At 36.6% G+C, this 24898-nt stretch overlaps 1 protein-coding gene and 1 non-coding gene across 2 annotated transcripts in view; both read right to left on the bottom strand.

Moving 5' to 3' along the window:
• Positions 1-24898, bottom strand: part of LOC126936113 (olfactory receptor 5M1) — a 270162-nt gene that overhangs the window by 63003 nt on the left and 182261 nt on the right. The window lies entirely within an intron of this gene.
• LOC126936636 (U6 spliceosomal RNA) lies at positions 4300-4406 on the bottom strand. Its single transcript, XR_007719468.1, has one exon. It is a non-coding gene; the product is annotated as a U6 spliceosomal RNA (small nuclear RNA).

Below are 24898 nucleotides of genomic sequence, written 5' to 3'. Positions count from 1 at the left end.
ATATTTTAAAATAACTATGTTTAAAGTTGAATTCCTAATCTTCAGTTCCAAAAATTGATTTGTTCATTCCCCATATTGGTTAATAAGATTCCACTCTTCCAGTATCTGAAGTCAAAAATTTGGAATCAATCTACCCTGTTTCTTTCTTATCTACTTTTCCATCTTTCAGAAAGTTGTGATTTTCCTGCCTTCAAAATGTATCCTGAATCTGACCACTTCTCCCCACTTCCACTGCTACCACTCTTGTTCAAACCACTATGATCTACTGTCAAAAATAGTGCCACCACCTTCTAACTCATCTGCACCCTTGTTCCCTGTGGTATATTTTCAATACAACAGCCAGAGTAGGCCATTAAACACATAAATAACTTGCTTCTGTTTTTAAAACCCTGTAAAGGCTCCCAATTTATTTGAAGTTAAAACCCATAATCTGTCTCTCCCTTACCTAAAGAACCTTATCTCCTAACAGTCACCTCACTGACCTCCTCCTTCCTTCTGCCCCAGTCTTGATGGCTTTCTCACTTTTTCTCAAATGTGCCGTCTCTGTCCCAGCATCAAAGATTTTTGACTGTCTGTTCCCTCTGCCTGGAACACTATTCTCCAGATGTTAGCATGGATCATTCATTCATCTTCTTTAAGTTCCTTTCAAATGTCATTTTCTGACAAAGGTACATGCTAACCACTCCTTTTAAATTCCATGCCCCTTTCCCTCCAACAATCTTTATCCTTATTACTCTACTCCGATTCTACTGTGTTATCCCCCTCATCTGTTGTCATCCTCTAACTCCTGTTTATTAAATCTGTTGCCTGCTTCTCCTCACCAGAATGCAACATCTATAGGGCAAAATATTCCTCTGTCTTGTTTATTGCTATATCCCAGCATGAGGAACAGCTCCTATTAATGAATTGACACTCAGTAAATATTTCTAGAGTGAGTAATTGGTTAATTACCATCATATCTTGAAGCTGGTTTAATAAAGTACTGTGTATTTCTTTTTTTTTTTCTTTGAGATAGAGATACTGTCACTCAGGCTGGAGTACAGTGGCACAGTCTCTGCTCACTACAACCTCCGCCTCCCGGGTTCATGTGATTCTCCTGCCTCAGCCTCCCAAGTAGCTGGGATTACAGACACCCACCACCATGCCTAGCTAATATTTTGTATTTTTAGTAGAGACAGGGTTTCACTATGTTGGCCAGGCTGCTCTTGAACTCCTCACCTCCGTGATCTGCCCTCCTCGGCCTCCCAAAGTGCTAAGATCACAGGCTTGAACCACCATGCCCAGCCACTACTGTCTATTTCTAACCTGGTTCAAAATATTCAGAACAAGATCTATCCTCAAGTGGACTTTCCCAGCACAGTGTACTGTATCAAAATAAGAAAGAAGAGTAAATGAAAGAGAAGGCTCACTTCCAAGACCTCAAGTCCATCTTGAATTTGAAACAAGTTACCAAGTATCTGTGAATGTGAAATAAAAGGCACAGAAAATATCTAATCCAATCATGCTAAAGAATCTCCTATAGAATGGCCTATCAAGATGTACCTTCCCCTGCAGCAGCCCAGGTCTCTGCTCCCTTCACTGGAGCAAGAAAAACTCTTTGGTAGGAATGTGCCTTCCTGGCACCTGAAAATTACTACCAAGAAGTGAAAATGCCATACACTAGTAGTTTAGAGTAGCACAATCACTGGAGTCAGAAAAGCAAGTCACATTTTTTTTGCTCTCTTGATTTCTTCACCGTGTAAGTGAATATATGATGGTCCAGCATAGATATAAGACTGAGTTTCAAATTCTAGGTGAGAGCAGGATGTATCACTGAATGGAATTTGATGTACTAGGGAGTCTGCACGTGCACCTGTGTGCATGTGTGGTGCAGCAGTAAATCCTTTGACAGTCATGCCAGATTCTGTATCCCCCTTCTGATTTGCAGCTGAGGTCAGAGAGCGGCCAGACTTCCTAGTTGCCCCTGATCCCAGGTACTTACCCTTGGTTTGGAAGACCAGCTCTTGGAAGTGACACCTTTCCCTCTCTTCTGGTGTGTAATGTGTCCTCGTTGCACTCAATGTATGTATTTCCTCAACAGCCCTTTGAGACACCTCTCTCACACCAGCACAGAAATCCATACTTCTGTCTCCAAAGACTCAATTAGAGTTCATCTGGAGTTTGGGGACGTTAAATAAATTAGCATATGATGAAATGAGTAGTATGTCATTAAAAGTTGACTCTCTTAATGGATCTAACTCATAATAGAATACTTTTGTTCAGTTTTTATCCATTCAGTATGATATTGGCTGTGGGTTTGTCATAAATAGCTCTTATTATTTTGAGATACGTTCCGTCAATACCGAATTTATTGAGTTTTTAGCATGAAGGGCTGTTGAATTTTGTCAAAGGCCTTTTCTGCATCTATTGAGATAATCATGTGGTGTTTGTCTTTGGTTCTGTTTATATGCTGGATTACGTTTATTGATTGGTGTATGTTGAACCAGCCTTGTATCCCAGGGATGAGGCCCACTTGATCATGGTGGATAAGCTTTTTAATGTGCTGCTGGATTCGGTTTGCCAGTCTTTTATTGAGGATTTTTGCATCGATGTTCATCAGGAATATTGGTCTAAAATTCTCTTTTTTTGTTGTGTCTCTGCTAGGCTTTGGTATCAGGATGATGTTGGCCTCATAAAATGAGTTAGAAAGGATTCCCTCTTTTTCTATTGATTGGAATAGTTTCAGAAGGAATGGTACCAACTCCTCCTAGTACCTCTGGTAGAATTCAGCTGTGAACCCATCTGGTCCTGGACTTTTTTTGGTTGGTAGGCTATTAATTATTGCCTCAATTTCAGAACCTGCTATTGGTCTATTCAGGGATTCAACTTTTTCCTGGTTTAGTCTTGGGAGACTGTAAGTGTCCAGGAAATTATCCATTTCTTCTAGGTTTTCTACTTTATTTGCATAGAGGTGTTTACAGTATTCTCTGATGGTAGTTTGTATTTCTGTGGGGTCGGTGGTGATATCCCCTTTATCATTTTTTATTGCATCTATTTGATCCTTCTCTCTTTTCTTCTTTATTAGTCTTGCTAGCAGTCTATCAATTTTGTTGATCTTTTTGAAAAACCAGCTCCTGGATTCATTGATTTTTTGGAGGGTTTTTTGTGTCTCTATCTCCTTCAGTTCTGCTCTGATCTTAGTTATTTCTTGCCTTCTGCTAGCTTTTGAATGTGTTTGCTCTTGCTTCTCTAGTTCTTTTAATTGTGATGTTAGAGTGTCAATTTTAGATCTTTCCAGCTTTCTCTTGTGGGCATTTAGTGCTATAAATTTCCCTCAACACACTGCTTTAAATGTGTCCCAGAGATTCTGGTATTTTGTGTCTTTGTTCTCATTGGTTTCAAAGAAAATCTTTATTTCTGCCTTCATTTCATTATGTACCCAGTCGTCATTCAGGAGCAGGTTGTTCAATTTCCATGTAGTTGAGTGGTTTTGATTGAGTTTCTTAGTCCTGAGTTCTAGTTTGATTGCACTGTGGTCTGAGAGACAATTTGTTATAATTTCTGTTCTTTTACATTTGCTGAGGAGTGCTTTACTTCCAACTATGCGGTCAATTTTGAAATAAGTGTGATGTGGTGCTGAGAAGAATGTATATTCTGTTGATTTGGGGTGGAGAGTTCTGTAGATGTCTATTAGGTCTGCTTGGTGCAGAGTTGAGTTCAGTTCCTGGATATCCTTATTAACTTTCCGTCTCGTTGATCTGTCTAATGTTGACAGTGGGGTGTTGAAGTCTCCCGTTATTATTGTATGGGAGTCTAAGTCCCTTTGTAAGTCTCAAAAGGACTTGCTTTATGAATCTGGGTACTCCTGTATTGGGTGCATATATATTTAGGATAGTTAGCTCTTTCTGTTGAATTGATCCCTTTACCATTATGTAATGGCTTTCTTTGTCTCTTTTAATCTTTGATGGTTTAAAGTCTGTTTTATCGGAGACTAGGATTGCAACCCCTGCTTTTTTTTGTTTTCTATTTGCTTGGTAGATCTTCCTCCATCCCTTTATTTTGAGCCTATGTGTGTCTCTGCATGTGAGATGGGTCTCCTGAATACAGCAAACTGATGGGTCTTGACTCTTTATCCAATTTGCCAGTCTGTGTCTTTTAATTGGACCATTTAGTCCATTTACATTTAAGGTTAATATTGTTATGTGTGAACTTGATCTTATCATTGTGATATTAGCTGGTCATTTTGCTCGTTAGTTGATGCAGTTTCTTCTTAGCATCGATGGTCTTTACATTTTGGCATGTTGTTGCAATGGCTGGTACAAAAATATGGAATGCTTCACGAATTTGCATGTCATCCTTGCACAGGGGCAATGCTAATCTTCTCTGTATTGTTCCAATTTTAGTATATGTGCTGCCGAAGCAAGCACGAGTTGCTCCTTCTTTAATAACGACGAAAAGAAATTATTTAAAATTTCTCCACTTACATTCTAATGGGTTCCCTCTATTTCAACAACAAAAGGAACTAAGCCCTGTCTCAAGTTTCATCCCTCCCCTTCACATGACTACCTTGACATAGAGAATGGGTCAGAATTTACTTTAGCCATTTAATTTTATTCTTTATCTTATTCCAAATAAATGTGGAAGACATCAGCATAAAACATAATCAGATTCGTTTTCAATTAGATAAAAGTTCCCTGACCTAGTTGCATCATTTTTTTCTTGCTGTTGTTATTGAAGGCACTCTGTCCCCAGAGTGTGCCATATCTTGGGAATGAGGCTGCTTAAGGGAAAGTGGAATTAATGTTGTTTGCTATTCTAAATAAGTCCAGTGAGAGCTGTTTCTTGATAATTTTGTGTTTTGTTTCTAACAGGATATAGTGGCTCCAATTCTGTCTAGTTCCATGCTAAGCAAGGAAACTCCATTTACAAGGTATCTTTTTTAAATTGCCATAGCACAGGAGAGGGAGGGCCACCAGAGGACCTCAGTTATCTCTGTCCCTCATTATTCTATCAGTTATCTCTGTCCCTTATTATTGCATGAGGGTATTTGTATTTTCTAATTGTTTTGAAATTGTATTTACTGATTTAAATAAGAATCAATATTAATATTTTAATTCTTCCTACGTTACATATCACATAATTATTTTAAATTTCTTTATGTATATCTGTGCTGAATAATCTTTAGAATCTATATATCTAAGTTTTCGTAAAAATGTATTTTCTGTAGCCACAAAGACAATTTCTAGATAGTGCTTTTCTAGCCATAATGGGATAATTACTCGTGATTAAAGTTAAGATGTTAAACTTACAAAACAAATCCATATGTCAAAGAAAAGACAGATGATTGGCTTTATTTTCAATGTATATGTCTGTGCTTTTAAAAGGTATTTTCTTCCTTTACCTGAATGATTTACTGGTTGTATCAGTTAGTTTTCACACTGCTGATAAAGACATACCCAAGACTGGGTGATTTATAAAGAAAAAGAGGTTTAATGGACTCACAGTTCCACGTGACTGGGGAGGCCTCACAATTATGGTAGAAGACAAAAGGCTACATGGCAGCAGGCAAGAGAGCAAATGAGAGACAAATGAAAAGGAAAATGCCTTATAAAACCATCAGATCTTGCGAGACTTATTCACTACCATGAGAACCGTATGGGGGAAATTGCCCCATGATCCAATCACCTCCCACTGGGTCTCTCCCACAACATATGGGAATTATGGGAGCTACAATTCAATATCAGATTTGGGTGGGGACACAGCCAAACCATATCACTGGGCAAGAAACAGCTGGCAAAAGAAGGAAAGGTACAAAGTACTCCAGGTCTTACCACAGAACATTCACCTTATGCCATCAAAGATTTGCACATTTTTGGTTGAAAATGAGGATAAAATATTTTTTAAAAAGTTATGTTATTAGTTTTTTGTGGTAGTATCAGATTGATTCTGAAACCTGTGTTGCAAATTCATGCAATCAATAGCTAAAGCAAAAATGCTTTATATAATAGCAGATTTTATATTTTATCATCAACATTATACTTAAGAATCAATAAGATAAAACAAGCAGAAAATAATATGAACAGACAAATTGACAATATACCTGCTAAGATGGAGATAACACTAATTCAAAAGATTATTACATCAAAATTGCTTCCTTACAGTAGTTGAGGAATCTATAGACATTAATAACACAGAAGAGTTAATAGCTCTAGTTACTCTCCATGAAGGTAAAGGCTTGAGCTGCAAATATGTCCCAAACAAATTAATGAAGACAAATCATTCATAATGCTAACTGAATATGTGATATGCCTATCCCCTTGATATCACAGCATTACAAAGTATTGCTTTTCCTCACTCCACTGGAAGTAGGCACAGCCGTAAAACTTCCTTTGATCATTGCAATTTGAACAGAAGAGGCATGTGTTACTCTTGGGAAGATGCAAAGAAGAGCCCCTGTACTCTCTTTCCTCCCAAACAGAGGAGGAAAGTTCCAGACGGTGGAGTGTACAACTACCTGAAGAGTTTGCGCACGGAATACACCAACATGAAATGAGAAAGTACTTCAAGGAAGAAAATAAATGTATTTCTTAATTAGCTAAAGGCTCAGAAATTGGAAGATGGTTGGTCATTACAGAATAACCTAGAATATTCCAACAGATAACAGATATTTTGAAAATGTTATGGAAACAATATCTAAATCTGAACTCACTGAAAATGCTTCACCTCAAGAGTCCATTTTGAAAATACTGATATTAAAGAAAGGTATACCTTTCATTACATGAAAGCTCTAGTTTTTAAACATTTGCCTATATTTGATTATAGATTTCAATGCAAGTGTAAAGAGGAACTAGGATGCTGACTTTGAGCGTTCCTCATCGAAGTGGCCCAGTGAGTCACTCCACCGTGAAAACTAAAATGTCCAATCTTCACTCAGATACCCATTCTTTCTAAACAGCCTTAAGTTGCCCCAATCGTAAATATAAGCTGACAATTAAGAAGCACTAGATTCCCGGGCAAGATGGACGAATAGGAACAGCTCTGGTCTGCAGCTCCCAGCAAGACCAATGCAGAAGGCGGGTGATTTCTGCATTTCCAACTGAAGTAGCTGGCTCGTCTCACTGGGACTGGTTAGACAGTAGGTGCAGCCCGGGGAGGGCGATCAGAAACAGGGTGGGGTGTCGTCTCACCTGGGAAGCGAAAGGGGTTGGGGAACTCCCTCCCCTAGCCAGGAAAGCTGTGAGCATTTCAATAAAGAGCAAGAAGAGCTTGGGAACCAAGCAGAATTTAATTTGACATCTGCCATTCCTCCCATGTAGCTTCAGGAAAGTCACTCCACTCCTATGAACCTCGGGATTTCTTATCTCTGGAATGAGAATAATTTCCACTTTACAGAGTTTTTTTTTTAACAAAATAATTTTTAAAGGGCTTACATCACCTTTTGCTAAAAAGTTTTATATTATTTGCTCTTAAAGAGTGTTGCAGTAGCCCAATTAACATTAGCATTTTACAATTACCATTATTATTCATATGTAGGTACTACCCCATGAAAAGGAAGGAGATCACTTTTTAAATATTTTTAAATTATTGAATAATTAGAGTAAAATACAAATACGTTACTACAGGAACATACAAATAAATACTTGCCAAACATTCTAGTCTGTGGTTGATGTTAAAAGGTGGAAGCAGTAATTTTAAAAGTATATATATTTTACTCACTTTCATTTATTTGCGAAGTAGCAAATGACAGACTAGAAAGTGTTTTCAGCTAATGTTATGCCTTTTTATTTATGATCGTTATGATGCCATAAGGAGCTATTAAGAATGTTCAATGATGGGGTCAAAAGCTCTTAACTATGTGTGTCTAGAAAAGATATGCCATAATTCTGTTACATATCATAGGGAAGTTATTTTCTCCTTTTATATTTTAGTTTCACAAATCAAAAGATACGAATGTGAAAGTATATCAGCGATTTTAAAGACTGATGTGCCCTTAACTTGGAGAATGTAATGAAAACTCCGGTCCTTTCCTGTGGAATAAATGTGCATAGACCTTAACACACAAACTTTGGACTTCACGGCCCTCCAAAATTCCAAGCCTAACAGCGATGCTTTCAATTAATAAACGAAACATGAGACAATGTTGTTATCTTAATTGATAAGTTGATGCTGCCATCTAGTGGCAATGCTTAACAACTTAAGAAGAAACCACGACCGTGTTATTTCACTAGGAATGCTGTTTACCTTTAAACGTATTCTGTATTCGCTGAGGCCGTGTTAACAAGAGTTGACTTAAGAGTTAAAGATATACAATATATTTCTTAGTGAAATATTTTATATAAACAGAGTAATTTTTAATTAAAAGTTAGTTTTGAAAAATATCCCTTGTACAAATCTGATAATTTCTCAGGAAAAAAGTTCTGTAGAAAGTTGTGTCACTGGAGTTAATTGAATTAGCTATTTCTTTCCCTTCACAATTTCTTACCTAATACTACTAAAAGGAAGGGGAAAAGGATGTTTCATGAAGAATATGAAATTTTATATTTCATGAGTACTGAAAGCAGACATTATAAAAGCAAAATTTAATCCTCACACTGGGAAATTGAACTAATATTTGCAACTAGGTTTTGAAAACTCAGGATGTAAGGTCATTTTGAGGAAATCTTTACTAACAGAGAAATTGGAGAAAGACGAATCAACATTAATAGTTAATCCTTCCTTGCATTTCTTTCCAAATGGATCTGAAGAAAACAAAAGCCTGTTATGCTCAGTTGGGTTTAACAACCTTTTACTGAGTAACTGCTCTGTGCCAGACACTGTACAAGTCTCTCATGATAAACAAGTAGTAGCTCCTCGGGACATACGATTAGGAAGAATTCCTCTATTTCTAGGTAAATAAAATTGTGTTTTAATCAGGAGCAGATAATGTCCCATGCCTTTCTAATATCCATAAAGATGACTATATGAATATCAATAATAATAAGAAAAAGAATATCAATAATAACAATAATAGAAACATCAGCCAATGCTTCTGAGTACTCACCTGCAACATTTTATTTAATTTTGATAGTAATACAATGCCTTAGATAATGTTATCCCCATTTTATAGCTAAGAATACAAAAAAATTTCTCTAAATTTTGTGTAATTTTGGATACTGATTTTATTTTGAATTTTGCACTATGTAGCCTCACTTACATAACCTTAACATAGTTATGCCATTCATATTTAAATTTATATGTAATATAATATATTGTAATACAATATATTAGGTTCTCCAGAGAGACAGAACCTATCAGAGATAGATAGATGTAGACACAGACAGAGATATAGATGCATAAGAGGGGATTTATGAGTGGAATTGGTTCATGATTATGGAGGTTAAGTCCCAGACAGATAATCTGCAAACTAGAGGCCTTAGGATGCCAGTAGCATGGCTCAGTCCAAGCCTAAAGGCCTCCAAAACAGGGAAGCTGATGATACAACCCTAAATCTGAGGCTTGAAGACTGAGAACCTGGGACCACTGGTGCAAGTCCTGGAGTCCAAAAGCTGGAGAGTCTGGAGTTCTGATGTCCAAGGACAAGAAAAGAAGAATGTCCCAACACTATGAGAGAGAGACAAAAATAGAATTTGCCTTTCTTCTGTCTTTTTGTTTCATCCAGGCCCTAAGACGATTGGATGGTGCCTGCCTCCATTGAGTGAGGGACGATTTTCCCACCTCAGTCTACCTACTCACATGCCAATCTCTTCTGGAAACACCCTCTCAGACACACCCAGAAATAATTCTTTACCAGCTATCTAGGCATCCCTTAATCCAACCAACTTGACACCTACAATTGACCATCACAACCCCCCTCTCTTTCTCTCTCTCACACACTCACACCATGCACACACATCCCTGAATCTAATAGTGTTAAAAATAATCTTTTCCTCTTTCTTCAAAACATCTTTAAATTTTTTTCTTTCTTTCCTCAAAGTTCCATTTTAAATATGTTTGTCTTCCCAATCAGATGTCCCTTTTCTCTTCTTTTGGCAACAGAATTAGTCTTTCAGTGGTTCTAAGATAACTTGTGCCTCCCACACCTGGTGTGATTGTCAGCCATGAGGCCCTGAATCTTCAAAACCACAGAGGTAAGCCCCTGATCCAGGATAATAAGTCAGTTGGAGGACACCAGTACTCTGGACACAGCTACCAGGTAAGTAAAAAAAAAAAAAAAAAAAAGTCAATCAAAGACAGTTTTTATTTCTTTTGAATGGTGTCAAATAGTGACAAGAAAGAAAATGAGTAGAAAACTTCTCCCAACTACATTGTCCCAATTTTATTTTCCTTTAATGCACTAAAACTTAAAAGCCAAACCAATAGTCAACCAAAGGTGTTATGTGGATGTTCTTTCCCTACTTACCCCCAAAAGAGGGATTTGATCCATTCAGATTAGGTTTGACTACATGTGATAGGAAATTTAAAATAGCAGTAACTTAAACAAGTGGTTTAAACTTTATTTTTCTTTCTCATAAAATGAGTAAGTAAATAGCCAATGTAGGGCAGATATGGCTGCTATACAGTGTCAGGAGCCCAAACGTTTCCCCATGGTAGAAAATGACTACCAATCAATCTACATTTAGGTCACAAAAAGGAGACGGGTGACAGGAAGAATGCTAACCTGAACATCTAAGGAGACTTCACAGCATAACCTCACAAATTTTCCTCTTACATTTCAGTACGTTATCACATGGCAATAGCGACCTACAAAGGAGACTGGAAAATGTAGTGTTCTATCTTGGTTGCAATGTGCCCAGCTAAAAATGGGGCTTCCACTGAACAAAAGGAGAATGAAAGATGAGATGTGAGAGATGTGTGTTGACTTATGCAACATGAGAAATATGGGGAGCCATTATAATTAAACTATGAAATTAATTTATGGTAAATGCCATTAATATGCTCAATGATGAAAATAGACTCACATAGGACAATTTTCAATTCAGGCATGGTGTCAAAGTCGGAAAGGCAATGTTCAAAAAGCCTTCATCTGCAATTAGAAACTGGACTGCATGAAAACTCAACCCAGACTGCATGAGAACTCAGATTTGTATATTATAGATGTTATACATCTTGTATCAGATTGCAAGAAGTAATAATAAAAAAAGCTAAATTGAAAGCCTCTTTAGAGCCACAGAACTCTGACAGCTAACAACACAATGATATGATTAAAATCTCACATATCAATATTAACCTTGAATGTAAATGATTGAAATGCACTGCTTGGCAGAGGGACAAGTTAGAAAAAATAAAACCTAACCATGAACAGTTTTTAAGAGACCCAGCTCATATGTAATGACACTGACAGGCTCAAAGTAAAGGGATGGAAAAAGATCTATCATGCAAATAGAAAGCAAAAAAGAGCAGAGATTACTCTTCTTAAACCACTTAAAGGAGTCTTTAAATCAACAACAGTGTAAAAGGACTATCGGGGGAACCAGCCCCGAGTATTTCAACATAGGTTCTTTTCTATTTTCCCTAAGTATCAGCTGGTCTGAGAAATAAGGAGAAAGAGCACAAAGAGAGAAATTTTACAGCTGGGCCTCCAGGGGTGACATCATATATTGGCAGTTTCCATCATGCCCCTTGAGCCACAAAACCAGCAAGTCTTTATTAGGGATTTCAAAAGGGGAGGGGGCTATAAACAGGAAGTAAGTCACAAAGATCACATGCTGCGAAAAGCAATAAAAGATCACTAGGGCAGAAGGGCAGAGCAAGACCACAAGACCAGGGCAAAATTAGAATTACTGATGAGGTTCCATGTCCCACTGAGCACATATTGTCTTGATAAACATCTTAACAGGAAACAGGGTTTGAGAGCAGACAACCGGTCTGACTAGAATTTACCAGGATGGAATTTCCCAATCCTAGTATGCCTGAGGGCACTGCAGGAGACCAGGGTGTATTTCATCCCTTATCTTCAACCGCATAAGACAGACACTCCCAGAGCAGCCGTCAATAGATCCACTCCTGGGAATGCATTCCTTTCCCAGGGTTATTCCTTGCTAGGAAAAGAATTCAGTGATATTTCTCCTATTCGCTTTCTGCAAAAAGAGAAATATGACTGTTCTGCCCAGCCCCACAGGCAGTCAGACCTTATGGTTATCTCCCTTGTTCCCTGAAAATCGCTGTTATCCTATTCTTTTTCAGGATGCCCAGATTTCATATCGTTCAAACACACATGTTTTACAAACAATTTGTACAAATAATGCAATCATCACAGGGTCCTGAGGCAACATACATACTCAGCTTACAAAGATGATGGGATTAAGAGATTAAAGACAGGCATAGGAAATTATAAGAGTATTGATTGGGGAAGTGATAAATGTCCATGAAATCTTCACAATGTTCAGAGATTGCAGTAAAGACAGGTGAAAGAAATTATAAAAGTGTTAATTTGGGGAACTAATAAATGTCCATGAAATCTTCACAATTTGTGTTCTTCTGGTGAGGTGTCAGCTGATCCCTCCATTCGGGGTCCCTGACTTCCAACAACAAAGGACAAAGAAAGACATTATATAAAGATAAAGGGTTCAATTCAACAAGAAGATTTAAGTATCATAAATATATATACACCCAACATTGGAGCACCCAGATTCATAAAATAAGTACTTGTAGACCTTTGAAGAACTTAGCTACAAAATAAAAATGAGATCTTTAACACCTCACTAACAGTGTTAAACAGATGTCTGAGGCAGAAACCTAACAAAGAAACCCTGAGCTTAAATTAAACACTTGAATCATTGGATCTAACAGAAAACCACACAATACAACACCTAACAACCACAGAATATACATTCTTCTCAACTTCACATGGAATGTACTGTAAGATTAACCACATGCTCAGCCCTAAAGCAAGTCTCAATAAATTCCAAAAGATTCAAAATCACACCAATCATACTCTTGGACCACAGTGCAATAAAAACATAAATCAATACCAAGAAGATTTCTCAACACCACACAATTACATGTAAATTAAACAACTTACTCCTCAATGACTTTGGGGTAAACAAAAAAAATGATATAGATATTAAAAAATCATTTGAAATTAATGAAAAGAGACACAATATACCAAAATCTCTGGGATGCAGTTAAAGCAGTGTTAAGAGGAAAGTTTATAGTGCTAAATGCCTACCTCAAGAAGTTAGAAAGATATCAAATTAATAATTTAACATGATACTTGTAGGAACTAGAAAAACAAGAAAAATCAAACCCCAAAGATAGCAGAAGAAAACAAATAACTGAAGTCAAAACAGAAATCTACAAAACTGATATGCAAAAATCCATAGAAAAGACCAGTGAAACCAAAAGTTGGCTTTTTGAAAGAATAAACAACACTGATAAACTACTAACAAAGGGAAAAAAGGAACATCTGAAAAAGCACAATCAGAAATGACAAAGATGACATTATAGCCAACCTCACAGAAATACAAAACTCCTCAGAGACTACTATGAACACCTCTATGTACACAAATTAGAAAATCTAGAGGAAATGAAAGAATTTCTAGAAATGCACAAATTCCCAAGCTTAAACCAAGTAGTAATTGAATCCCTAAACAGACCAATAACAAGTTCCAAAATGAATCAATTACAATTTTAAAAAAAACTAGCAACCAAAAAAAGCCCTGGATGAGAAGGATTCACAGCCAATTTCTACCTGACATGCAAAGAAGAGCTGATATCAATCCTACTGAAACTATTGCAAAAAACTGAGAAACAGGGATTCTTCTCTTAGTTATTCTAAGAAGACAACATCACCCAATACCAAAATCTGATAGACACAATAAAGAAAAAGAACTACAGGCTTATATTCATGATGAACATAGGCAAAAAAGTTCCTCAACAAAACATTAGCAAACCAAATCCACCAACGCATTAAAAAGTTAATTCACCATGACCAAGTAGGCTTTATTTCTGGAATGCAAAGTTGGTTAAATGTGTAAATGAAAAAGAGTGATGCACCACATAAACAGAATTAAAAATAAACTATATGATCATCTCAATAGATGCAGAAAAAGCTTTCCATAAAATCAAAACTCTTCGTGATAAGAACTCTCAAGAGACTAGGCATCAAAAGAACATCTCTTAAGAACCACCTATGATAAACCCTTAGTCCATATCACACAGAATGAACAAAAGCTGGAAGCATTCCTTTGAGAACTGGAATAGGACAAAGATGCCCACTCTTACCATCCTATGCAACATTGTACTATACATCCTAGTCAAAGCAATGAGGCAAGAGAAAGAAAGAAAAGGCATTCAAATAGGAAAATAAGAAATCAACTACCTCTTTTCATGGGTGATATGATTCAATCCATAGAAAGCCCTAAAGACTCTGCCAAGAGGCTCCTTAAACTGATAAACCACTTTAGTAAACTTTCGGCATACAAAATCAATATACAAAAATCAGTAGCATTTCTATACACTAATAATGTTCAAACTAAGAACCAAATCAAGAGCATAATACCTTTTAAACAATATCCACAAAAAGAATGACATACTTAGGAATAGATCTAACCAAAAGATGAAAGATGTCTACAAGAAGAAATAAAAAACACTGCACAAAGAAATCAGAGATGACACAAACAAATGGAAAAAATTCCATGCTCATGAATTGGAAGAATCAATATTATTAAAATTATCATATTGTCTGAAGCAGTTTACAACTTCAACGCTCTTTCTATCAACTACCAATGACATTTTTCACAGAATTTGAAAAAAAATTAAATATGGAATCATAAAACAACCCAAATAGCCAAAGCAGTCCTAAGCAAAGAGAACAAAGCTAGGGGCACGATATTATCTGACTTCAAATCATACCCCAAAGCTACAATAACCAAAATAGCATGGTGCTTATATAAAAATAGTCACATAGACCAATGGAACAGAATGGAGAAGCTAGAAATAAAGCTGCACAGCTACACCCATCTGATCTTCAACAAAGTAACAACAACAACAAAAAAGCAATAGAGAAAGAACTCTTTGTTCAACAAATGAGGATGGGATAACTGGCTAGCTATACACAAAAGAATAAAATTGGGTCCCTATCTTTAACGATATACAAAAATTAATATTAGATGGATGAAAGACTTCAGTTTAAAACCTCAAACTATTAAAATCTTAGAAGAAAACCTAGAAAGTGCTCTTCTTGACATGAACCTTGGCAAAGAATGTTTGACTAAGCCCCCAAAAGCAATTGCAACAAAAACAATAGTTAACAAGTGGGACCCAACTAAACTAAACAGCTTCTGCACAGCAAAAGAAACTATCAACAGAGTAAACAGGCAACCTACAGAATGGGAGAAAATATTTACAAACTATGCATCTGACAAAGACCTAATGTCCAGAATGTATAAGCAACTTTTAAAAATCAACAAGCAAAAAATAAATCTCATTACAAAGTGGGCAAAGAACATGAACAGACACTTCTCACAAGAAGAAAACCATGCAGCCAACAAACCTATGAAAAAAAATGCTTATCATCACCAGTCATCAAAGAAATGCAAAATCAAAACTACATGAGACACCATCTCACACCAGTCAGAATAGCTTTTGCTAAAAAGTCAAAAAAAAAAAAAAAAAAAACAAAAACAGGTGTTGGCCAAGCCGTAGAGAAAAGAAAATGCTTATGTGCTATTGGTGGGAATGTAAATTAGTTCCTTCACTGTGGAGAGCAGTTTGGCAATTTCTCAAAGGACTGAGTTGAACCAGCTATCCCATTAGCAGGTATATACCTGAAGGAATATAAATTTTTCTACCAAACAGATACCTCCACCTGTATGTTCATCACAGCACTATTCACAAGTGCAAAAATATGGAATAAACCTAGGTGTCCATCAATAGGTGATTGGATAAAGAAAATATGATATATATGCACCATTAAATATTATCCATCCATAAATAAGAATAAAATTACCAGCCAGGCGCGGTGGCTCATGCCTGTAATCCCAGCACTTTGGGAGGCCGAGACGGGCAGATCACGAGGTCAGGAGATCCAGACCATCCTGGCTAACACGGTGAAACCCTGTCTCTACTGAAAACACAAAAAATTAGCCAGGCGTGGTGGCGGGCGCCTGTAGACCCAGCTACTCCGGAGGCTGAGGCAGGAGAATGGCGTGAACCTGGGAGGTGGAGCTTGTAGTGAGCTGAGATGCGCCACTGCACTCCAGCCTGGGTGACAGAGCTAGAATATGTTTCAAAAAAAAAAAAAAGAATAAAATTATGTTCTTTGCAGTAACACAGATGCAGCAGGAGGCCGTTTTCCTAAAGAAAATAATAGAAAAATGAATCCAGGAGTTGGTTTTTTGAAAAGATCAACAAAATTGACAGACCACTAGCAAGACTAATAAAGAAGAAAAGAGAGAAGAATCAAATCGACGCAATTAAAAATGATAAAGGGGATATCACCACCGACCCCACAGAAATACAAAGTACCATCAGAGAATACTGTAAACACCTCTATGCAAATAAACTGGAAAATCTAGAAGAAATGGATAATTTCCTGGACACTTACACTCTTCCAAGACTAAACCAGGAAGAAGTTGAATCCCTGAATAGACCAATAGCAGGCTCTGAAATTGAGGCAATAATTAATAGCCTACCAACCAAAAAAAGTCCAGGACCAGATGGATTCACAGCTGAATTCTACCAGAGGTATAAGGAGGAGTTGGTACCATTCCTTCTGAAACTATTCCAATCAATAGAAAAAGAGGGAATCCTCCCTAACTCATTTTATGAGGCCAACATCATCCTGATACAAAAGCCTGGCAGAGACACAACAAAAAAAGAAAATTTTAGACCAAGATCCCTGATGAACATCGATGCAAAAATCCTCAATAAAATACTGGCAAACCGGATTCAGCAACACATCAAAAAGCTTATCCACCATGATCAAGTGGGCTTCATCCCTGGGATGCAAGGCTGGTTCAACATTCGCAAATCAATAAACATAATCCAGCATATAAACAGAACCAAAGACAAGAACCACATGATTATCTCAATAGATGCAGAAAAGGCTTTTGACAAAATTCAACAGCCCTTCATGCTAAAAACGCTCAATTCGGTATTGATGGAACGTACCTCAAAATAATAAGAGCTATTAATGACAAACCCACAGCCAATATCATACTGAATGGGTAAAAACGGGAAAAATTCCCTTTGAAAACTGGCACAAGACAGGGATGCCCTCTCTCACCACTCCTATTCAACATAGTGTTGGAAGTTCTGGCTAGGGCAATTAGGCAAGAGAAAGAAATCAAGGGTATTCAGTTAGGAAAAGAAGAAGTCAAATTGTCCCTGTTTGCAGATGACATGATTGTATATTTAGAAAACCCCATTGTCTCAGCCCAAAATCTCCTTAAGCTGATAAGCAACTTCAGCAAAGTCTCAGGATACAAAATGAATGTGCAAAAATCACAAGCATTCTTATACACCAGTAACAGACAAACAGAGAGCCAAATCAGGAATGAACTTCCATTCACAATTGCTTCAAAGAGAATCAAATACCTAGGAATCCAACTTACAAGGGATGTAAAGGACCTCTTCAAGGAGAACTACAAACCACTGCTCAGTGAAATCAAAGAGGACACAAACAAATGGAAGAACATACCATGCTCATGGATAGGAAGAATCAATATCGTGAAAATGGCCATACTGCCCAAGGTCATTTATAGATTCAATGCCATCCCCATCAAGCTACCAATGAGTTTCTTCACAGAATTGGAAAAAACTGCTTTAAAGTTCATATGGAACCAAAAAAGAGCCTGCATCTCCAAGACAATCCTAAGTCAAAAGGACAAAGCTGGAGGCATCACGCTACCTGACTTCAAACTATACTACAAGGCTACAGTAACCAAAACAGCATGGTACTGGTACCAAAACAGAGATATAGACCAATGGAACAGAACAGAGTCCTCAGAAATAATACCACACATCTACAGCCATCTGATCTTTGACAAACCTGAGAGAAACAAGAAATGGGGAAAGGATTCCCTATTTAATAAATGGTGCTGGGAAAATTGGCTAGCCATAAGTAGAAAGCTGAAACTGGATCCTTTCCTTACTCCTTATACGAAAATTAATTCAAGATGGATTAGAGACTTAAATGTTAGACCTAATACCATAAAAATCCTAGAGGAAAACCTAGGTAGTACCATTCAGGACATAGGCATGGGCAAAGACTTCATGTCTAAAACACCAAAAGCAACAGCAGCAAAAGCCAAAATTGACAAATGGGATCTCATTAAACTAAAGAGCTTCTGCACAGCAAAAGAAACTACCATCAGAGTGAACAGGCAACCTACAGAATGGGAGAAAATTTTTGCAATCTACTCATCTGACAAAGGGCTAATATCCAGAACCTACAAAGAACTCAAACAAATTTACAAGAAAAAAACAAACAACCCCATCAAAAAGTGGGCAAAGGATATTAACAGACATTTCTCAAAAGAAGACATTCATACAGCCAACAGACACATGAAAAAATGCTCATCATCACTGGCCATCAGAGAAATGCAAATCAAAACCACAATGAGATACCATCTCACACCAGTTAGAATGGCGATCATTAAAAAGTCAGGAAACAACAGGTGCTGGAGAGGATGTGGAGAAATAGGAACACTTTTACACTGTTGGTGGGATTGTAAACTAGTTCAACCATTATGGAAAACAGTATGGCGATTCCTCAAGGATCTAGAACTAGATGTACCATATGACCCAGCCATCCCATTACTGGGTATATACCCAAAGGATTATAAATTATGCTGCTACAAAGACACATGCACACGTATGTTTATTGCAGCACTATTCACAATAGCAAAGACTTGGAATCAACCCAAATGTCCATCAGTGACAGATTGGATTAAGAAAATGTGGCACATATGCACCATGGAATACTATGCAGCCATCAAAAAGGATGAGTTTGTGTCCTTTGTAGGGACATGGATGCAGCTGGAAACCATCATTCTTAGCAAACTATCACAAGAACAGAAAACCAAACACCGCATGTTCCACTCATAGGTGGGAACTGAACAATGAGATCACTTGGACTCAGGAAGGGGAACATCACACACCGGGGCCTATCATGGGGAGGGGGGCGGGGGGAGGGATTGCATTGGGAGTTATACCTGATGTAAATGACGAGTTGATGGGTGCAGCACACCAACATGGCACAAGTATACATATGTAACAAACCTGCACGTTATGCACATGTACCCTACAACTTAAAGTATAATAATAATAAATTTTAAAAATAAAAAATTAAAAAAAAAAAAAAGAAAATAATAGAAAAACAAATACCATATGTTCCCACTTATAAGTGCGACCTAAACTTTGGGTACACATTGACATAAAGATGGGAAAAATAGACACTGGAAAATAGAAGAAGGAGGAGGAAGGGAGAGGGTCAAGGGCTGAAAAATTACCTGTTGGGTACTGTCTTCACTTCTTGGTTATGTTAGTCCATTTTTGCACTGCTATAAATACCTGAGGCTAGATAAGTTATAAACATAAAAAGAGGTTTAATTGTCTCACAGTTCTGCAGGCTGTACAAGAAGCATGGCACCAGCATCTGATTCTGGTGAGGACCCGGGAGCTCACAATCATGGCAGAAGGTGAAGGAAAAGTAGGCAATGTCACATAGCATAAGTAGGAGCAGGAGATGTGGGGGAAGAGTCACACACTTTTAAACAATCAGATCTTGTGAAAACTCACTCTTTAACTATCATGAGGACAGACCCAAGCCATTCATGAGGGATCCACCCCTGTGACCCAAGTATCCCCTGCAAGGCCCCACCTCCAACATGGGGATTCATATTCATCATCAGATTTGGAGGAGATGGACACCCAAATTATATCATCGGCTGACAGTTTCAATCATCTTCCAAACCTCAGCATCATGCAATGTACCTTTTAACAAACCTGCACATGTATCCCCAGGAATCTAAAGTGAAACACGTAATAGACAAAATAAAAAGAAAGTCAGATATTAGTTACATTTCAGGAACTTCTGAAAGTGTAGTCTACATACTACTTCCCTTTTTTACAACAGTTAATGTGGCAAACCCTGTGCCTCACCCTTATCATTTCAGTGCACACTAGCCAACTTTCTTGATGCCATCTACATTTCTTTATTGGAGGATTATCTTCCCACTACTTTTCCAACACCCAGCAAGCCAAAAGTGTTAAAAAATTTAACACTCCCAAAGAGCAACTTTCAACTAAAAACTTACTCAAAAAATGAGAAAATGAAGCAAAAGTGAAAATAACTAGTGGGATAAAAGGAAACAAAAGAAAGACTGTAGATTTATGTGCAAGCATATCAATAATCACTCTAAATGTAAGTGTTCTAAATACCCCCAATTAAAATGTAAAATTTATATTATTATGAATAAAGCAAGATAAAAAACATACCTTCTAAAAGAAACTTACTTTAAATATTAAGGGACAAATAGGTTAAAGTTAAAAGGCTGGGAAAATATAAGCCTTACTAAAACTAAGCAAAGGAGAGCTGGCACAGCTGCCTTAACATCAGACTAATTAAATGCTACAACAAAGAAAATGACCAGGGATAACAATGGTAATCCATATTAACAGAGGAACCAATTTATCAAGAAGACACAACAATCCTAGGCATTTATGCACCTAATAGCAGAGCTTCAAAATATATGAAGCAAATACTGACAGAAATGTTCGGAGAAATGAATAAATCCACAATTAGAGATGGAAATCTCAACATTGTTCTCTAAAAAATTAATAGAACAAGTCAATAAAATATCAGTATTGATATACAAGACTTAGACAACACTATCAAAACAAACATTATCATTTGTAGAACACTTCAATGAGTAGCAGAAAACATAATTGTTTTTAAATACACTTAGAATACTAGCCAAAATAGATTATATTTGATCTCAATAAAAAGCCTCAATAAATTTAAAAGAATCCAAGCCATGGAAAGTATGTTCTCTAACTCAATGTAACTGAATGAGAGACCAAAGATAAATAGAAAGCTCTCTCGAAAATTCCTAAATAGTCTGAAAATCAATAAAATAATTCTAAATAATCTGAGTGAAAAAAAGGAGCAAAAATAACTAGATAAATTATTTTTAATGGATGGAAGATGAAAACACAACGAATCAAAAATTAGTGGAGACCCAGTAAAGCGGCACTTAGAGGGAAGTTTGTAACACTAACCACCACCATTAGAAAAGGAATATTTCTTAAATGACTCTCGGCCAGAATTACTCTGATGCCAAAATCATACAAAGACGTTCCATGAAAAGAATATGACAGATACCACACTTTGTTCTCTCCTAAGTGAAACTTCGTTCCAACCAACTGCACTGTTCCTTTCTCTTTGCCTCTGTACCTCTTCTTACTCCAGCCTGGAATGTCTTTCTGTTAACTGTCAATAATCACTAACTTCTTGCATGAAATTTTTACCCACCACTGTAGCAGACAGTCATCCATCCTTCTTCTAAATTTCTGCAGCATGTTTTGCCTTGAACAAAGCAAATGGTATTTTGAACTGCAGGTTTTCTTTATTCTTTTCTCTTTTTTTAAACACTGGGTGAACTTTTTAAGTATGAAGATTATTTTCTATTTTAAGATATTTAATTGGCAAATAAATATTGTATCTATTCAAGATGTGTAATGCAATGATTTAATATATGTATACGTTGTGTAACAATTACTGCAATCAAATTAATGAACCTATCCATCACACCCAGGCTGTACATGAGATCCCCACAACTTAGTCATATTGTAACTTAAAGTTTGAACTTGGACAAACATCTCCTCATTTTTTCTACACCTGGTGCCCAGAAACCACAGTTGTACTTTGCTTCTGTGAGTTGGACTTAATTAAAATTTCACATATAAATAAGATTATACAGTTTTGGTCTTTCTGTGACTGGCTAAATATACTTATCATAATGTCTTCCAAACATTCATGTTATCACAAATGACAGAATTTTCCTCCTTTCAAATTCTGTATGTATTGTATTGTGTATACGTGTCACATTTTCTTTCTTCATTCAAACACTGATGGACACCTAGGTTGATTCCATATCTTAGCTATTGTGAATAATGCTGCAGTGAACCTGGGAGTGCAGATACCTCTTCAATACACTGATTTCAGTTGCTTGAGATTTATACCAGAAGTAGGATTGCTAGATCATATGGTAATTATATTTTTAGTGTTTTGAGAAACTTCCATACTGTCTTCCATAATGGCCGTACTAATTAATATTCTCACCAACAGTGTACAATTGATCTCTCTGCTCCACATCTTGGCCAACACTTGTTACATTTCATCTTTTTGATAATTGTTATTCTAACAGGTGTTGTCTTTTATCTTTTGATACTAGTCATTCTAACAGTGACAAGATGATATTTGTTTGTAGTTTTTAGTTGCATTTCCAAGATGATTAGTGATGTTGAACAATTTTTCATATATCTGTTAGCCACGTGTACATCTTCTTTCGAAAAATGTTTAGTCAGGTTTTTGGCCATCTTTAATGGGGATATGTGTTTTCTTGCCATGGAGTCGAGTTCCTTATACATTTTGGATATTATTTGCTTATCAAATGTATGATGTGCAAATATTCTTTCTCAATCTGTGGGTTGTGTCTTCACTCTGTTAATTATTTGCTTTACTATGCAGAAGCTTTTAGTTTTATGCAATCTCATTTGTCTATTTTTGCTGTGGCTACTGTTGCTATGTTTCTGAGGTCACATCTAAAGACATCATTGTTAAGATCGATGTCGTGGATGTTTTTCCCTGTGTTTTATTCTATTAGTTTTACAGTTTCAGGTCTTACATTTAAGTTTTAATCCACTTTAAATTATTTTTGTATATGGTATGAGATAAGGTCCAATTTCTTTCTTCTGTGTATGGATATCCAATTTCCCCAAAAACATTTATCAAAGAGACTCTCCTTTCCCCATTGCGTGTTCCTGGCATCTTTGTCAAAAATCAATTGGTCATAAATGTGTGGATTTATTTCTGAGCTCTCTATTCTGTTTCACTCGTCTATGTGTCTATTTTTATTCGAGAACCATGTTATTTTGATTTCTATATCTTTGTCATTTTGAAGTCAGGTAGTGTGATGCCTCCACTTTCATTCTCTCTACTCCAGATTGCTTTGTCCATTTGGCATCTTTTGTGATTTCATATGAACTTTAGAACTTTTTTCCATGGATCTGAAAAATGCCATTGAAAATTTGAGGAGCATTGCATTGAATCTGTAGACTGATTTGTGTAGTATAGATATTTTAACACTATTCATTCTTCCAATTTAAAAACATAGGTATCTTTCTATTTACTTGCATCTCTTTTAATTTATTTCATCAGTGTATTTCCATTTTCATTGTAGAGATCTTACACCTCCTTGGGTAAATTTACTCCTCAGTATTTTTTGATGCTATTGTAAATGGGATTATTTTCTTAGTTTATTTTTCAGATAGTTCATTGCTAGTGTATAGAAACATTCTTGATTTTTGCATACTGGTTTTGTATCCTCCAACTTTACTGAATTTATTTACTAGTTCAACAGTTTTTGGTGAGGTCTTTAGGATTTTCTATAAACAAGATAATGTTGTCAGCAAACAGAAACAATTTCACTTCTTCCTTTCCTTTATTCATGCCTCATTTCCTTTTCTTCCCTACATTTTTGGCTAGGACTCTAGTATTATGTTGAATAAAGAGATGAAAGGGGCATCCTCATCCTGCTCCTGATCTTAGAGAAAAACTTAATTTTCAACCATTAAGTATGATATTTGTTCTGGGTTTTTCATGTATGGCCTTTATTGTTTTGAGGTAAATTTCTTCCATATCTGATTTGTTCAGAGTTCTTGTCATGAAAATATGTTGAATTTTGTCAAATGCCTTTACTGCATCTATTGAGATAATCAAATGGTGTTTTACTTCTACTTTAATATATTACATTTATGGATTTGTATATATTGAACCATTCTTGCACCCCAGGAATAAAGCCGACTTAACCTTAATGATTTTTTAATGTGCTGTGAATTTAGTTTGCTAGTAGTTTGTCAAGGGTTTTTGCCTCTATCTTCATCAGGAATGTCGGCCTGTAATTTTCTTTTCTTGTAGTGCCTCTGTCTGGCTTTGTATTAAGATAGTGCTGGCTTCATAAAATGTTTTACAAGTATTCCCTCCTTTTCAACTTATTTTCAATCTCTATCAGGTACAGTATAGAAGTATATTATGTTCACCTGGAAAGGATAGTAGTATACATTAAGTTTTGCTGCAGGGATATTTTAAATTTCCTCTTCTCGTATATAGTACACTTTGAAACACACTTGATTTTCTGGGCATTCTGCAAGAAATCATCATGCTAGTGAAATGAAAAGTTGCCTGAACTAAAAATACACTCCAACTTCTGAGATGTTGCAAATAGTTCAGCTGGTTACTCAAATATCTGGAAAAAATGACTGGAAGATATGAGACAAAAAACCTGGATAAGAAGTATGTGGATATAACTATGGGTATGCGCACAATGGGTGCAGACTGTTTTGTCTCATCTCAATGTCAATAAATATCACCCCCCTGTGGAAGTCATTGAACACCTAGACAAGATGACTTAACCAGTTGATGGCAACCACCCTTTTTCCTCAACCACCTCAGTGCTAACACAGTGGATTCATGAACAGCATAACTATATTGGCAGGGATAGAAGCTATACAGAAACACAACAGCGTGGGCTGTCCCCTGCCAAGGTTGATCAAACAACCTCACTAATGCTGTTTATGTTACTGTTGCTGAACGTTCATCTTGTAATAGAAATGATTGATTCTGGGCCATCAATATAATCCCATCCCTTGACTACCCCATCCCCTGAGCCACAGGTGTTAAGTTGATCATATC

Source organism: Macaca thibetana, chromosome 14 (assembly GCF_024542745.1).
Source record: "Macaca thibetana thibetana isolate TM-01 chromosome 14, ASM2454274v1, whole genome shotgun sequence".
NCBI classification, from domain to species: Eukaryota; Metazoa; Chordata; class Mammalia; order Primates; family Cercopithecidae; genus Macaca; species Macaca thibetana.
Note: the sequence above shows the minus strand (reverse complement) of the source record. Positions and strands in the feature narration are given on the sequence as shown.